Raw genomic sequence first — 17,484 nt, forward strand, 5'->3', positions numbered from 1 at the left:
GACATCTTTAAATACACAGGGGAAGACGTCTTTAAATACACAGGGGAAGACACAGGGGAAGACATCTTTAAAGACACAGGGGGACTGACATATTTAAATACACAGGGGAAGACACAGGGGGACTGACATATTTAAATACACAGGGGAAGACACAGGGGGACTGACATCTTTAAAGACACAAGGGGACTGACATATTTAAAGACACAGGGGAGGACATCTTTAGAGACACAGGGGAGGACATCTTTAGAGACACGGGGGAGGACATCTTTAAAGACGCAGGGGAAGACATCTTTAAAGACACAGGGGAAGTCATCTTTAGAGACACAGGGGAGGACATCTTTAGAGACACAGGGGAGGACATCTTTAGAGACACAGGGGAGGATATCTTTAGAGACACAGGGGAGGACATCTTTAGAGACACAGGGGGACTGACATCTTTAAAGACACAAGGGGACTGACATATTTAAATACACAGGGGAAGACATCTTTAAAGACACAGAAGCAGGACATAAGAGGCTAGAAGCAGTTGGTGTTCTGCGAGGAACTCAGAGGAAATAAGTTAGAAATGATAGCTAGCTATAGGGGCATATCAAAGACAATTCTGAGGCACTTACCTTTTAGTAGGAGTAGGTACACCAGAGGACATGAACATTGTGTTGTTCATGTTGTTGGCTACTGGCTTCGGCTGACTGCAGTAAAACACAAGATTACACCACTTTATTGTTACAGTGTGAACACAGACGTATACACCRAATATGGGGTTACATTACATTACTGTAGGAGACCATGACTGTAAGCATTATCATACTAAACTACTGTGCTGTAGTTTTCAAAAGATCACAGGACTTTATTGCTACACTGTATGCGAAATCGTAATAAAAAAGAAAACATTTTTACCCCGTTTTCTCCCCAATTTCGTGGTATTCAATTGGTAGTTAGTTTTGTCCCATCGCTGTGACTCCCGTACGGACTCGGGAGAGGCAAAGGTCGAGAGCCGTGCGTCCTCCGAAACACAACACAACACAGCCAAGCCGCACTGCTTCTTGACACAATGCCTGCTTAACCCGGAAGCCAGCCGCACCAATGTGTCGGAGGAAACACCGTACACCTGGCGACCATGTCAGCGTGCACTGCGCCCGGCCCGCCACAGGAGTCGCTAGTGCGCAATGTGACAAGACATCCCTGCCGGCCAAACCCTCCCCTAACCCGGACGACGCTGGGCCAATTGTGCGCCGCCCTATGGGTCTCCCGGTTGCGGCCGGCGGCAACAGAGCCTGGACTCGAACCCAGAATCTTTAGTGGCACAGCTAGCACCGCGATGCAGTGCCTTAGACCACTGCACCACTCGGGAGGCCCCTCTGTATGTGAAAATCCTACATTGTATATTGATGCTATTCACATGGTGGAGATCTGAGGGTTCTGTTCTCACGGGGAGATCTGAGGTTTCTGTCTCTACGGGGAGATCTGAGGGTTCTGTCTCTACGGGAGATCTGAGGGTTCTGTCTCTACGGGGAGATCTGAGGGTTCTGTCCTCTACGGGGAGATCTAGAGGGTTCTGTTTCTACGGGGAGATCTGAAGGGTTCTGTCTCTACGGGGAGATCTAAGGTTCTGTCTCTACGGGGAGATCTAAGGTCTGTCTCTACGGGGAGATCTGAGGGTTCTGTCTCTACGGGGAGATCTGAGGGTTCTGTCTCTACGGGGAGATCTGAGGGTTCTGTCTCTACGGGGAGATCTAAGGGTTCTGTTTCTACGGGGAGATCTGAGGTTCTGTCTCTACGGGGAGATCTAAGGGTTCTGTTCTACGGGGAGATCTGAGGGTTCTGTCTCTACGGGGAGATCTAAGGTTCTGTCTCTACGGGGAGATCTGAGGGTTCTGTCTTCTACGGGGAGATCTGAGGGTTCTGTCTCTCGGGGAGATCTAAGGGTTTCTGTCTCACGGGAGTCTAGGGTTCTGTCTCTACGGGGAGATCTAAGGGTTCTGTCTCTACGGGGAGCTTGAGGGTTCTGTCTCTAGGGAGATCTGGGCCTGCTACGGGGAGATCTGAGGGTTTTGTCTCTACGGGGAGATCTGAGGGTTCTGTCTCTTACGGGGAGATCTGAGGGTTCTTCTCTACGGGAGATCTGAGGGTTCTGTCTCTACGGGGAGATCTGAGGGTTCTGTCTCTACGGGGAGATTGAGGTCGTCTGAGACTGGTTCTGTCTTTACGGGGAGATCTGAGGGTTCTGTCTCTACGGGAGATCTGAGGGTTCTGTCCTCTGAGGGGAGATTCTGAGGTTCTGTCTCTACGGGGAGAGCTGAAGGTTCTGTCTCTACGGGAGATCGAGGTTCTGTTTCTTACGGGGAGATCTGGGGTTCTGGTTCTACGGGAATCAAGGTCTGTCTCTACTGGGGAGATCTAAGGGTTCTGTCTCTACGGGGAGAATCTAAGGGTTCTGTTTTCTACGGGGAGATCTGAGGGTTCGCCTCTACGGGAAGATCTAAGGGTTCTGTCTCTACGTGGGAGACTGAGGTTCTGTTCTCGGGAGATCTGAGGGTTCTGTCCCACGGGAGATCTGAGGTTCTGTCTCTACGGGGAGATCTAGAGTCTGTGCTGCTGGCTGGCTGGGACTGCTAAATGTTTGGTCCTGTCTAGCTGGCCGGCTGGCTGGGACTCTCTTGTTTGTCCCTGTGCTAGCGGCTGGCTGGCTGGACTCTCACTGTTTGGTCCTGTGCTAGCTGGCTGCTGGCTGGGACTCTCGTGTTTGGTCCTGTGCTAGCTGGCTGGCTGTGGGACTCTCGCTGTTTGGTCTGTGCTAGCTGGCTGGCTGGCTGGGACTCTGCTGTTTGGTCCTGTGCTGGCTGGCCTGGGCTCTCTCTGTTTGCCTGTGCTGGCTGCTGGCTGGGACTCTCTATGTTTGGTCCTGTGCTGGCTGCTGCTGGCTGGGACTCTCTCTGGTTTGGTCCTGTTGTAGCTGGCTGGCTGGCTGGACTCTCTCTGTTTTGGTCGTGCTAGCTGGCCGGCTGGCTGGGACTCCTCTTGTTGGTCCGTGTAGCTGGCTGGCTGGCTCGGGATCTCTCACTGTTTGGTCCTGTGCTAGCTGGCTGGCTGGCTGGGACTCTCGCTGTTTGGTCCTGTGCTAGCTGCTGGCTGGCTGGACTGCTCCCTGTTTGGTCCTGTGCTAGCTGGCTGGCTGACTCTCTGTTTTGTCCTGTGCCTAGCTGGCTGGATGGGCTTGTGGTCCGTGCTAGCTGGCCGGCTAGCTGGCTGGGACTCTCTGTTTGGTCCTGTGCTAGCTGGCTGGTCTCACTGTTTGTCCTGTGCTAGCTGGCCGGCTAGCTGGCTGGGACTCTCTGTTTGTCCTGTGCTAGCTGGCCGTGGACTCTCTCTGTTTGGGTCCTGTGCTAGCTGGCTGGCTGGGGCTCTCCTGTTTTGGTCCTGTGCTGGCTAGCTGGCTGGGGCGCTCTCTGTTTGGTCCTGTGCTGGCTGGCTGGCTGGGACTCTCCGCTGTTTGGTCCTGTGCTGGCTGGCTGGCTGGCTGGCTGGGTGGGACTCTCTCTGTTTGGTCCTGTGCTAGCTGGCCTGGCTGAGACTCTGTTTTGTCCTGTGCTAGCTGGCTGGATGGGGCTCTGTTTGGCCGTGCTAGTGGCCGGCTAGCTGCTGGGGACTCTCTGTTTGGTCCTGTGCTGGCTGGCTGGGGGCTCTCTCTGTTTTGGTCCTGTGCTGGCTGGCTGGCTGGGACTCTCTCTGTTTGGTCCTGTGCTGGCTGGCTGGCTGCTGGGACTCTTTCTGTTTGGTCCTGTGCTAGCTGGCCGGCTGGCTGGGACTCTCATTGTTTGGTCCCTGTGCTAGCTGGCTGGTGGCTGGGACTCTCCTGTTTGGTCCTGTGCTAGCTGGCTGCGCTGGCTGGGACTCTCGCTGTTTGGTCCTGTGCTAGCTGGCTGGCTGGCTGGGACTCTCGCTGTTTGGTCCTGTGCTAGCTGCGGCCTGGCTGGGACTCTCTGTTTGGTCCCTGTGCTGTGCCTGGCTGGCGGCTCTCTCTGTTTTGTCCTGTGCTGGCTGGCTGGCTGGCTGGACTCTCTCTGTTTGGTCCTGTGCTGGCTGGCTGGCTGGGACTCTCTCTGTTTGGTCCTGTGCTAGCTGGCTGGCTTGCTGCGGATCTCGTCCTGTGCTAGCTGGCTGGCTGGACTCTCATTGTTTGGTCCTGTGCTAGCTGGCTTGGCTGGCTGGGACTCTCATGTTTGGTCCTGTGCTAGCTGGCTGGCTGGCTGGACATCTCCTGTTTGGTCCTGTGCTAGCTGGCTGGCTGGCTGGGACTCTCGCTGTTTGGTCCTGTGCTAGCTGGCTGGCTGGGACTCCTCACGTTTGGCTCTGTGTTGGCTGGCTGGGACTCTCACTGTTTGGTCCTGTGTTTGGCTGGCTGGGACTCTCACTGTTTGGTCCTGTGCGGCTGGCAGACCTCACTGTTTGGTCCTGTGCTGGCTGGCAGGGACTCTCACTGTTTGGTCCTGTGCTGGCTGGCAGGGACTCTCTCTGTTTTGTCCTGTGCTTGCTGGCTGGCTGGGACTCTCTCTGTTTGGTCCATACTTCAGTCTGAGACTGCCATCTACTGTATTTTAGTTTATGCCGCTCTGACATTGCTCATCCAAATATTTACATATTCTTAATTCAATTCCTTTAAATTTGTATGTATTGTGAAATTGTTAGATATAACAAAACACAAGCATTTTGCTGCACCCGCAATAACATCTGCTAAAAACGTGTATGTAACAAATACAATTTGATTGAAAGGCTGGGGCTCTCTCTGTTGGGCTAGATTATCCTCACTCACTGGCTCACTACAGACCCCCTCTCTGGGTGCATCCCAAATGGCATCCTATTCATTATACACTGATTGTACAAAACATTAGGAATACCTGCTCTTTCCATGACAGACTGACCAGGTGAATCCAGGTAAAAGCTATGATCCCTTATTGATGACACCTATCCACTTCAATCAGTGTAGATGAAGGGGAGGAGACAGGTTAATGAAGGATTTTAAAGCCTTGAGACAATTGAGACATGGATTGTGTATGTGTGCCATTCAGAGGGTGAATGAGCAAGACAAAAGATTTAAGTGCCTTTGAACGGGGTAGGCCAGGCGCACCAGTTTAAGTGTGTTAAGAACTGCAATGCTGCTGGATTTGTCCCTTGTGTATCAAGAAAGTTCCACCACCCAAATGAAATCCAGCCAACTTGACAACTGTGGAAAGCATTGGAGTCAACATGGGCCAGCATCCTTTTGGAATGCGTTCAACACGTTGTAGAGTTCATGCCCCGACGAACTGAGGCTGTTCTGAGGGCAAAAGTGGTGCTACTGAATATTAGAAAGGTGTTCCTAATGTTTTATACACTCACAACTTTCACCAGGGATCAAAGTAGTGTACTATATAGGGAATTGGGTGCCATTTCAGACGTAAACTCCTCTGCTCGGACCAGAGAACTTCAATATTCACACTCTAGTTCCATGTATGGAGAAATAACAGTTACAAACTAATTTGTCTTTTTTCTCCATCTCATCCATGGATCGCATCCCCCCCCCCCTATCTCCATTCAGATGTAGGCCTATTAACAGGGTGATCAATACAATTAAGAATCAATATCTTTCTAATTTAACAGTACCAGTCAAAAGTTTGAAACACACCTACTCATTCAAGGGTTTTCTTTATTTTTACTATTTTTATACATTGTGAATAATAGTGAAGACATCAAAACTATAAAATAACACATATGGAATCATGTAGTAACCCCCCCCCCCAAAAAAGTGTTAATCAAAATATATTCTATATTTGAGATTCTAAAGGGGCCTCCTTAAACTTGACCCCAAAAAACATTTGGGTCAGATGGTTTAGACCCTTTCTTCTTTAAGGTTGCCGCCCCTATCATCACCAAGCCTATCTCTGACCTTTTAAAACTGTTTCTCTTCTCTGGGGTGGTTCCAATTGCTTGGAAGTCAGCCACAGTGCGTCCTTTATTTAAAGGTGGAGATCAAGCTGATCCTAAATGTTAAAGGCCAAAAGTGTTGGAAAAACTTGTCAATAAACTGACTAGTATTCTCTCTGGTATGCAATCTGGTTTCCGCCTCAGGTTATGGATATGTCACTGCAATCTTAAAGGTCCTCAATGATGTCACCATTGCCCTTGATTCTAAGCAATGTTGTGGTGCTATTTTTATTGACTTGGCCAAAGCTTTTGATACGGTAGACCATTCCATTCTTGTGGGCCGGCTAAGGAGTAATGGCGTTTCTTAGGGGTCTTTGGCCTGGCTTTCTTACTACCTCTCTCAAAGAGTGCAGTGTTTAAAGTCAGAACATCTGCTGTCTCAGCCACTGCCTGTCACCAAGGGAGTACCCCAGGGCTCAATTCTAGGCCCCACGCTCTTCTCAATTTACATCAACAACATAGCTCAGGCAGTAGGAAGCTCTCTCATCCATTTATATGCAGATGATACAGTCTTATACTCAGCTGGCCCCTCCCCAAATTCTATGTTAAACGCTCTACAACAAAGCTTTCTTAGTGTCCAACAAGCTTTCTCTGCCCTTAACCTTGTTCTGAACACCTCCAAAACAAAAGGTCCTGTGAATTGGTAAGAAGAATGCCCCTCTCCTCACAGGTGTGATTACTACCTCGGTCGGTTTAGGGCTTGAGGTAGTCACCTCATACAAGTACTTGGGAGTATGGTTAGAAGGTACACTGTCCTTCTCTCAGCACATATCAAGGTTAATTCTAGACTTGGTTTCCTCTATTGTAATCGCTCATCTTTCACCCCAACTGCCAAACTAACCCTGATTCAGATGACCATCCTACCCATGCGAGATTACGGAGACATAATTTATAGATCGGCAGGAAAGGGTGCTCTCGAGCGGCTAGAGGTTCTTTACCATTCGAGATTCAGGTTTGCCACCAATGCTCCTTATAGAACACATCACTGCACTCTATACTCTGTAAACTGGTCATCTCTGTATACCAGTCGCAAGACCCACTGGTTGATGCTTATTTATAAAAACCCTCTTAGGCCTCACTCCCCCCTATCTGAGATACCTACTGTAGCCCCCATCCTCCACATACAATACCTGTTCTGTCCATCACAGTTCTGATAAAGAGCCCCAAAGCACACACATCCCTGGGTCGCTCCTCTTTTCAGTTCGCTGCAGCTAGCGACTGGAACGAGCTGCAACACACACTCAAACTGGCAGTGCTGTAAAGTACTTAAGTAAAAATACTTTAAAGTACTACTTAAGTAGTTTTTTGGGGGTATCTATACTTTACTATTTATATTTTGGGCAACTTTTACTTTTACTCCACTACATTCCTAAAGAAAATATTTTACTTTTTACTCCTTACATTTTCCCTGACACCCAAAAGTACTCGTTACATTTTGAATGCTTAGTCGGACAGGAAAATTGTCTAATTCACGTACTTATCAAGATAACAGCCCTCGTTTTAGTCGAGTTTGTGAGTGTATAATTATGTTCACTCCGGGGCCTGAAACTCCCCATAATTCAATTTGCGACCATTGTACATCCGCTAAGAAAAGTCTACCAAAACTTAAAAACATCAATGGAGAAGTCAACATACAAGTGCAAGTAAAAACGAATGTAAAAAGGTTAGACGTGCTACTAATGCACATGATGGCACAAACACGTCTCGTAAAAGTAATGATGTTTTTGTTTGGTTATCTTTTGGAAATTGTTGTAAAAATAAAACATTTTCCTTCTTCAGAAGTTCCAGCTAGGCAGGCTAACGTTAGTTAGCTAATTCATTTGATAGCTATCATACAGTAGGCGTATATTAATAATTATATATTTAATATAAGTAGACATGCAATCATAATTGACTGTAGCGCATATAAAGCACCCAGTGGCTGAAAACACAATCATCGCGGGATGAACGAGTGACAAATTTCCGGGYAAGGGCGGTTCATTTAAAAATCATTCCTTTCTCCCTCGGCCCTTGCCCTGCAAGTRTATACTCGTCAGACGTCATGAATCGTCATCAGAAGTGTCCACTTTGAGGGCTGAGGGGATAGGGTGTRTCTTWTAAGTGTTTGGACTGKAGCCATGGACACTCTTACTGACAGTTGTGGCTGCTTCGCGTGATGTATTGTTGTCTCTACCTTCTTGCCCTTTGTGCTGTTGTCTGTGCCCGATAATGTTTGTACCATGTTTTGTGCTGCTACCATGTTGTGTTGCTGCCATGTGGTGTTGCTACCATGCTGTGTTGTCATGTGTTGCTGCCATGTTGTGCTGCTACCATGTTGTTGTCATGTTGTGTTACTACCATGCTGTGTTGTCATGTTGTGTTGCTACCATGCTGTGTTGTCATGTTGTGTTGCTGCCATGCGATGTTGTCGTCTTAGGTCTCTCTTTATGTAGTGTTGTTGTGTTTCTCGTCGTGATGTGTGTTTTATCCTATATTTTAATTAAATGTTTTATTTTAATCCCAGCCCCCGTCTCCACAGGAGTTTTTTGGTAAGCCGTCATTCTAAATAAGAATTTGTTCTTATTAACTGACTTGCCTAGTTAAATAAAGGTTAAATATATATATATATATATATTTTTAAGTATCCCACCCCTACCTTGTCACAACACAACTGAGTACTGATATAATAATAGTATTAGCATACTGTTCGTTTCTCCAAAATGTTTTCAAAGAATGTTCAACCTTTATAGTACTGCATCATATTTTCATCAGTATTTCTCTTAATAAGCAACTGAATTAATTATTCACTCACAGTACTACTAACGATGAGGGGGCCACCTGACCTGACCAGCATAGTATTTGTATTATCATGAAGATCCAATATTAGATCCCCCAGAGTCAAGCTAATACTTTCAAGGCACACTTCAGCAATAATGCTCGAGGGGGTGTGGTATATGGCCCGGGCTAAGGGCTGTTCTTACGTGCAACGCAACGTGGAGTGCCTGGATACAGCCCTTAACCATGATATATTGGCCATATACCACAACCCCCCCCCCCCCCTTGAGTTGCTATTATAAACTGGTTACCAACTAAATTAGAGCAGTAAAAATAGATRTTTTGTCATACCMGTGGTATACGGTCTGATATACCACRGCTGTCAGCMAATCAGCATTCAGGGCTCGAACCACACAGTTTATAATAAGGAACATATTTTGAAGTACTATTTTTAAACCTCCATATAAAATCCCAAGTTCAAAACAATAAAATAGTATGTTGATCCAGTTCAGACAAGGAAAAGGGGAGTGTAATAGGAATATAGTGTCCCTAGAAATATATCACTAGTTTAGTAAAATTCTGACAAACAAGTCAAATCTCAACTCAAATATTTACGACTAACAACAGTGTAAAAAGCCAGCGTCCGCTTTCATCCAGGACCCTAATACTATAATAACTGAGATAAGAGGATATAATGAGATCTCACTCACCTCCTTTAGAGGGTAGAAAGCAACAGTCTGGCTAGCCAAATACATCCAACCATTCAAGCGCTGCTGTAGCCAGCTGCCTACCCTGGTCCGCTCTGCTCTTAACTGAGCCAGCAGCATCTTAATGAACTACACTGCTGCTGTCTCCAAGGAGACCCAGCAGTCACATGACTATGACGATACAGTCCCCTCCTCTCCTCTCCCTCAATTCAATTTAAATTTAAGGGGCTTTATTGGCATGGGAAACATATGTTTACATTGCCAAAGCAAGTGAAGTAGATAATAAACAAAAGTGAAATAAACAATAAAAAATTCAAAAATAAATAAATAAATAATAATAATAATAAAATGAATAAAACAATWWAAAWAAAAAAACTTTTTCTCAATACCGCACTTCATCTCAACCTCTAAATAGACTAGATTTTTTCTCCCATCATTTTGTTTTTGTCGTTCTGTGAAATAAATGCATGACTGCCTTCTCTGATAATGACATTTACATACGTGTACAGTTCCTTCGCCCAGGCAGCGCTGACACTTATCCAAGGCCCATTACATAAAAGGCCTTTCATATACAGTACTATACTATCCTCTGAGAAGTAAATCATCAAACCTTTAAGCAAACCGTGTACAAATATAACTCCTATTTACTGAGTAAAAGACTCTTATATAAAAGGTTTAAGAATGACGTGCTCTGAGAATCTCTCTCTCGGTCTCTCTCTCTCTGCAGGTATAACTACGAATATGTTGTCCTCTAGAGCTAGATGGTGTCCATATTGATTTTGTCCCTGCTTACAAATATCTGGACAGACGGAAAGCTGTCTTTTAAAAAGCATACTGATGACTTAGTTAAGAAGCTAAGAATAAAAATGGGCTTCTTTTCTAGAAATCGGTCATGCCTCTTGCTAAATAGTAGAAAGCAGATTATTCCGTTGACTTTCCAAATCRGTCCTAGACTATGGCGACATCACCTATGTTGCTGCCACTTCACTAAAGCCGTTAGATGCAGTTTCTTATAAACGCACAGCGCTTCATTACGGGAGCCATTTTCAGTACTCATCACTGCAGTCTCTATCAGAAAGTTGGATGGCCCTCTGATGTCACATAGGTTGATACATGAAAACATAGCAATGTATAAAGCCCTTTATAAAAAGTCCCACTGTACCTAACATCATTACTAAACCTCAGACATAGGAGTTACCACACCTAGTCTCAGGGATTGATAACTCTGGAAAATCCTATGGTCTCGGAGTTAGGTAAATCAGCTTTTTAGTTCTTGGACCTTATTTGTGGAACAATCTTCCAAATGTTATTAGAAAAKAATGTTTTGGTGCCTGTAGGGTAATTCAGAAAGCTGATTGAGGACCTTATTACTGATGATGATGATTATTATAATTTTTTWAAATGTTGCTTTMATTTTGTATTTATATTTTGATGTGTGCATTTTCTGTCATTTCTTTAATTCAAGGCTCATCTGTAAAAGGGACCTTGGTCTCAGTATGACTCCCTGATAATGATTTCAGTCACATGTGATGTCACAAGTTCCCATCACAACGTTCCACAACCCACTCAGAGGTGCCACAGAGGTCAAAAGGTCAATTAATAAGAACAAGTCAACAGTATATTTAGGAATTCTATGATCAAAGTCCTGCAATGAGCTAGCTTAGCGTTGTCACGAAGAGTGGGCATCTAATGACAATGCAATGGCCTTCTACTCATTGTGCCTGTGGCATCGAGGACAGAGAAGACAAGGCTGTACTTTCATAAATGTCCCCTAGCCTTCATATCAGTCTCGCCTCTATTCCTGGTAAGACATCTCTTTCATTCTATTTCTGACTTCAGAAATCAGCTTGAAGAAAGCATTTGGAAATAATATTTGCAACCTGCAGGCTGCAACAAAAAAAATCAAATGAATTCACTACTTCCTGGTAATGCTTCCTCACTCTCCTCCTTTCTCTCCGTCTGTCAATATCCCTGTCATAAAATTCTAATCGTACTCACAACAAAGTGAATTGCATAGCTATTTCCAATTGCAATGAGAGTATTGACTAAAAGATGATTGAAGGAATAAAACAACATGAGACATTCGGACATTAAAGACTGTGAGTAAAGGTTGTGTGGTTACACTGAGTATGACCTGGTCAATATTTTAAACTCATATTTTAGGACAGTACAGGTAGTATTTATTTTTGTCTAAGCCAGTTGAGGACACAGTAGTTTTAGATGTTCTAGATTAACAGTGACAGATAGTCCATCACAAAATCATAACTCTGCTCCCCTTTGTGTAGTGTATAAATCCACTGGAAGCTCACTGTCAGTCTGACGGGGATCCTAAAGTCACAGCTTGCTTATAGCCTGCTGAGGAGCTAAGCAATACCAAGTAGGGCTAGGCGATATGGCCAAAAAATCATATCATTTTTCACATTTTTGACGGGATTTTATGTTTTTGAATAATAAAAGTTCTAAATATTATTTTTGAGTAGTTCATGACCCTAGGGTGGCAACACATAAGTTATTTCAATGGGACTTTCTCCATTCTGATTGTTTTATACGGTTCAATTCAACTTCAACCTAAAATCATTTCCTGTACTCGTTTGAGATAATTTCCACACTGCCACGATGTGGGCATAAAATACTAGGCCTTATTTTTTATCAAATGTTGCGATTTAGATCAAAACACTTGGGTGAACTTTTGGAATCATGGAAATAGAATGTTTATTATAACTCTATAGTTAGAATATAAATAATAGTGGGCACTTTGAATACAGTGTTGTTTAACATGACAACGAATGAAAATGCCAGGGAGGAGTTATTGTGACAGGGTAGGAACCAAAGTGATGTTCAGTGTTTCCTAGGGGACCCTATAATCTTTGGCTACATTAAATCTTTATTCATATAGTCAACATATTCATGCTTCGCCTATTCCTCTGTGATTTAGAAGATACTGTTGCACAAACAACATGCTGATTTAGGCCTCCACCTGCAATGGTATCAGGATGTATTAGCTAGCTACATTTGCTCTACATTAGCTAGCCAGCTAACTAGCATTAGTGGTTAACACAATTTAGCTTAACTTGCTAAGAAAATACAAACTAGCTGTTTGCAGATGTAAGAAACACAAACTAATGTTGTAATTATAGAACGCTTGTGGATTTATATTAAGATCAAAGTGGAAACAACATTGTTGCATGTGCTGCATTGACCATGCAGACTGAACGAAAGTGTCTCGTGGTCAAGCAACAACAAATGCGCTCCTTGAGTGACAGGGGGTGGGACTAGGTCTGTGTGGAAAACATCATGGAGAGAGAGAGACAGAGAGAGAGCGGAGAGGGATGACTCAAGTAGTGGCATATCACATTTAACAAACCAAACATTCAAATACCGTTATAGAAGGTAAAGTAAATACCCAAACCGGTCCGTGCATCAATACCGGTATATTGTAAAATACGGTATACCGCCCAGCCCTAATACCAAGTATCTCCTACCCACTGTCACAAGGGTCTCATTGCCTCAATGGGTTTAAATCTTGACCATTGGTAATAGCCTATACTATTAATCCTTTCATGCTTCAAACCCAGCCATGTCTGGCCATGTTTAACACTGCAGCCAGAGTTCCTTTTTCTGGTATTTTATTATTAGGATCCCCACTAGCTGTTGCAAAAGGAGCAGCTACTCTTCCTGGGGTCTACACAAAACATGAAACATGACATAATACGGAACATTAATAGACAAGAACAGCTCAAGGACAGAACTACATACATAACCGTTCAAAAATGTGGGGTCACTTAGAAATGTCCTTGTTTTTGAAAGAAAAGCAAAAAATAACATCAAATTGATCAGAAATACAGTATAGATATTGTTAATAATGTTGTAAATGACTATTGTAGCTGGAAACGGCTGATTTTTAATGTAATATCTACATAGGCGTAAAGAGGCCCATTATCAGCAACCATCACTCCTGTGTTCCAATGGCACGTTGTGTTTGCTAATCCAAGTTTATCATTTTAAAAGGCTAATTGATCATTAGAAAACCCTCTTGCAATTATGTTAGCACAGCTTAACTGTTGTGCTGATTAAATAAGCAATACAACTGGCCTTCTTTAGACTAGTAGGGTGTCTGGAGCATCAGCATTTGTGGGTTCGATTACAGGCTCAAAATGGACAGAAACAAATAACTTTCTTCTGAAACTTGTCAGTCTATTCTTGTTCTGAGAAATGAAGGCTATTCCATGCGAGAAATTGCCAAGAAACTGAAGATGTTGTACAACGCTGTGTACTACCCCCTCCACAGAACAGTGCAAACTGGCTCTAACCAGAATAGAGAGAGGGGTGGGAGGCCCCGGTGCACAACTGAGCAAGAGGACAAGTACATTAGTGTCTCTAGTTTGAGAAACAGACACCTCACAAGTCCTCAACCGGCAGCTTCATTAAATAGTACCCGCAAAAAACCAGTCTCAACGTCAACAGTGAAGAGGCAACTCTGGGATGCGGGCCTTCTAGGCAGAGTTCCTCTGTCCAGTGTCTGTGTTCTTTTGCCCAACTTAATCTTTTATTTTTATTGGCCAGTCTGACATATGGATTTTTCTTTGCAACTCTGCCAAGAAGGCCAGCATCCCAGAGTCGCCTYTTCACTGTTGATGTTGAGACTGGTATTTTGCGGGTACTATTTAATGAAGCTGCCAGTTGAGAACTTATGGAAAAGCCATTTCTCAGAACAAGAATAGACCGACGAGTTTCAGAAGAAAGAAGAATTTCTGGCCATTTTCAGCCTGTAATCGAACCCACAAATGCTGATGCTCCAGATACTCAACGAAAAAAGGCCAGGTGTATTGCTTCTTTAATCAGCACAACAGTTTTCAGCTGTGCTGGTTTTCTAATGATTAATTATCCTTTTAAAATTATAAAAACTTGGATTAGCTAACACAACGTGCCATTGGAACACAGGAGTGATGGTTGCTGATAATGGACCTCTGTACGCCTATGTCGATATTCCATAAAACATCTGCCGTTTCCAGCTACAATAGTCATTTACAACATTAACAATGTCTACGCTATATTTCTGATCAATTTGATGTTATTTTAAATGGACAAAAAAAACAAATTGCTTTTCTTTCAAAAACAAAGACATTTCTAAGTGACCCCAAACTTTTGAATGGTGGTTTACATTTTTTTTAAAGGCATACGTAGCCTACAATGCATACACAAAAACTATCTAGGTCATTTAAACACCGTCATCCTGATTGCACTGTTTCCTTTTGGTTCAGGCCTACTAACACAAATTCAGGACATTTCAAACCCTTCATCCTCTCTCAGAATAAATGTGTCCTTATTAGAAAACAGAAGACTAGATCAACATCCTAAACGGCAGTCATTACATCTGGCCATGTCTTAACACCGCAGCCAGTTCCATTTAAACACCATCATCCTAATTGCACTGTTTCATTCATTCCCTTAATAGTGCACTACTTTTGACCAGGGCCAATAGGGCTCTAGTCAAAAGTAATTCACTATAGGGAATAGAGTGCCATTTGGAACCCCTTTAGGGCTTTGCTAAAGATAATTTGAGAAAGTGGATGTTCCCCCCCCAAAAAAAATGTATTCCAAAAAGGGTTCCAGGGAATATTGCTGGAAGGAAAAGCAGTGTAATTGCCTCAGATTTTAAATTGAAATATAAAAATGATGAAGTAGAATCCATGTGCAAAAGAAACGGAACATTGTGCCATCTGGTCAGAGCCGATATGGTGATGAGAGAGTCTGGTTTTATGAGACTGACTTCTAATGCTGAGGTTTAACAGTCTGAATATTACTTTTCAGCCCCATCTAACTTCATTATGGTCCATGATACTGCACTACTCAGACTCATTCCCTGCTGTCACCACATTCTGATAAAAAATGGTGTGTTTGATTTGGTAGAACCCAGAAACTAGTTTTCAACATCATTCCTATTTTCAAGGGAAGGGAGGGATAGAGGGAGGGAAGGGAGAGAAAGGGATGAATAGAGGGAGAGAGGAAAGAAGGGTGGAGAAGAGAGGGATGGAGGGAGATGACAGCCAGGAGAGGGAGGAACTCTGAATAACCCTCATCCTGCATCAACTTTTACTGGGACTCCAAAATAGCAACAAAGCAGCACACTAACAATAGCCTGGTCCCAGATCTGTTTGTGCTGTCATGCCAAACAACAATCATACGGTAGGAGTAAGCAAGAAAGCACCAATAGATATTTTGCCTACTCCAATGTAATTGTCAAGTCTGACTTTATGTTTTCCATGACAATTCCATAATGAGTTGGCAAGAGGCCAGTAACAGACTGGCACCCAGGCTACATAAACTAGCTATAGGCTATAGCAAATCTGGTTACTAGTGAGGCATAGTCAACTTGAGGCCAATTTTAGCTACAATCTACACATGTAAGGCAATATACACTCACCGGTCAGTTTATTAGGTACACCACCCCATTCATGAAAATGGATTGCTCCTACAGACAGTGAGTCAAGTAGCTGTGACTTGCTATATAAAAGCAGGCAGACAGGCATCGAGGCATTCAGTTACTGTTCGATTGTTCGATATGGAACACAATAGATATTATTCTGAAATAACACGAAATGTACGTCCAGTTATGTGACAGCCAGCAGGATATAAAACAGTTTCTATAATGTTTTCAAGAAAGGCTTCCAGCCAAAGCCTTAGATTTATAGCAAAGCTCCAGCTTCATTACATAACAAACAACGGGTTGATGAGGACCAAAATGTTGTTCAAAGCACCTACAGAAATATAATCACTTAGAACCGCTTTTCAAAAAACCCAATTGGCAGGATCCATACAGTGCCTTCAGAAAGTATTCAGTGCCTTCAGAAAGTATTCATACCCCTTGACTTATTCCACATTTTATTGGATTTCAGCCTGAATTCTGAATTGATCAAATATATATATATTTTTCTCTCACCAATCTACACACAATACCCCATGACAAAGTGAAAACATGTTTTTAGAAATGTTTGCAAATTTATTGAGAATGAAATACAGAAATATCTCATTACATAAGTACTCACACCCCTAGGTCAATACTTTGCAGAAACACCTTGGCGGCGAGTCTTTCTGGGTAAGCCTAAGAACGTCCCACACCTGAATTGTGCAACATTTGCCCATCATTACTTATTTATATTCTTCAAGCTCTGTCAAATTGTTTGTTCATCATTGCTAGACAAACATTTTCAGGTCTTGCCATAGATTTTCAAGACGATTTAAGTCAAAACTGTAACTCGGCCACTCAGGAACATTCACTGTCTTCTTGGTAAGCAAYTCCAGTGTAGATTTGGCCTTGTGTTTTATGTTCTCGTCCTGTTAAAAGATGAATTCATCTCCCAGTGTCTGGGGGAAAGCAGACTGAACCAGGTTTTCCTCTAGGATTCTGCCTGTGCTTAGCTCCATTCCATTTATTATTTTTTTATCCTGGAAAAACTCCCCAGTCCTTAACGATTACAAGCATACCCATAACATGATGCAGCCACCACTATACTTGAAAATATGGAGAGTGGTACTCAGTATTGTGTTGTATTGGATTTGCCCCAAACATAACACTTTGTATTCAGGACAAAAAGTCAATTGCTTTGAAACATTTCTTACAGTATTACTTTAATGCCTTGTAGCAAACAGGATCCATGTTTTGTAATATTTTTATTCTGTACAGGCATTCTTCTTCTCTGTCCATTAGGTCAGTTCTCCTACCACAGCCATTTAGCGAACTGTTTTAAAGTCAGCATTGACCTCATGGTGAAATCCCTGAGCGGTTTCCATCCTCTCCGTCAACTGAGTTAGGAAGGACGCCTGTTTCTTTGTAGTAACTGGGTGTATTGATACACCATCCAATTAATAATTAATTAATGTGTGTAATTAATAACTTCACCATGCTCAAAGGGATATTCAATGTCTGCTTTTGTCATTTTTACCCATCTACCAATAGGTGCCCTTCTTTGCGAGGCATTGGAAAACCTCCCTGGTCTTTGTGGTTGAATCTGTGTTTGAAATGCACTGCTCGACTAAGGGACCTTATAGATAATTGTATGTG

General features: G+C 43.5%; 1 pseudogene; it reads right to left on the reverse strand.

The window, feature by feature from the left end:
- LOC112071020 (dystrobrevin beta-like) overlaps window positions 1-17,484 on the reverse strand; it is a 68,745-nt pseudogene that overhangs the window by 33,764 nt on the left and 17,497 nt on the right.

Source organism: Salvelinus sp. IW2-2015, unplaced genomic scaffold, assembly GCF_002910315.2.
Source record: "Salvelinus sp. IW2-2015 unplaced genomic scaffold, ASM291031v2 Un_scaffold1493, whole genome shotgun sequence".
In the NCBI taxonomy this organism is placed as follows: Eukaryota; Metazoa; Chordata; class Actinopteri; order Salmoniformes; family Salmonidae; genus Salvelinus; species Salvelinus sp. IW2-2015.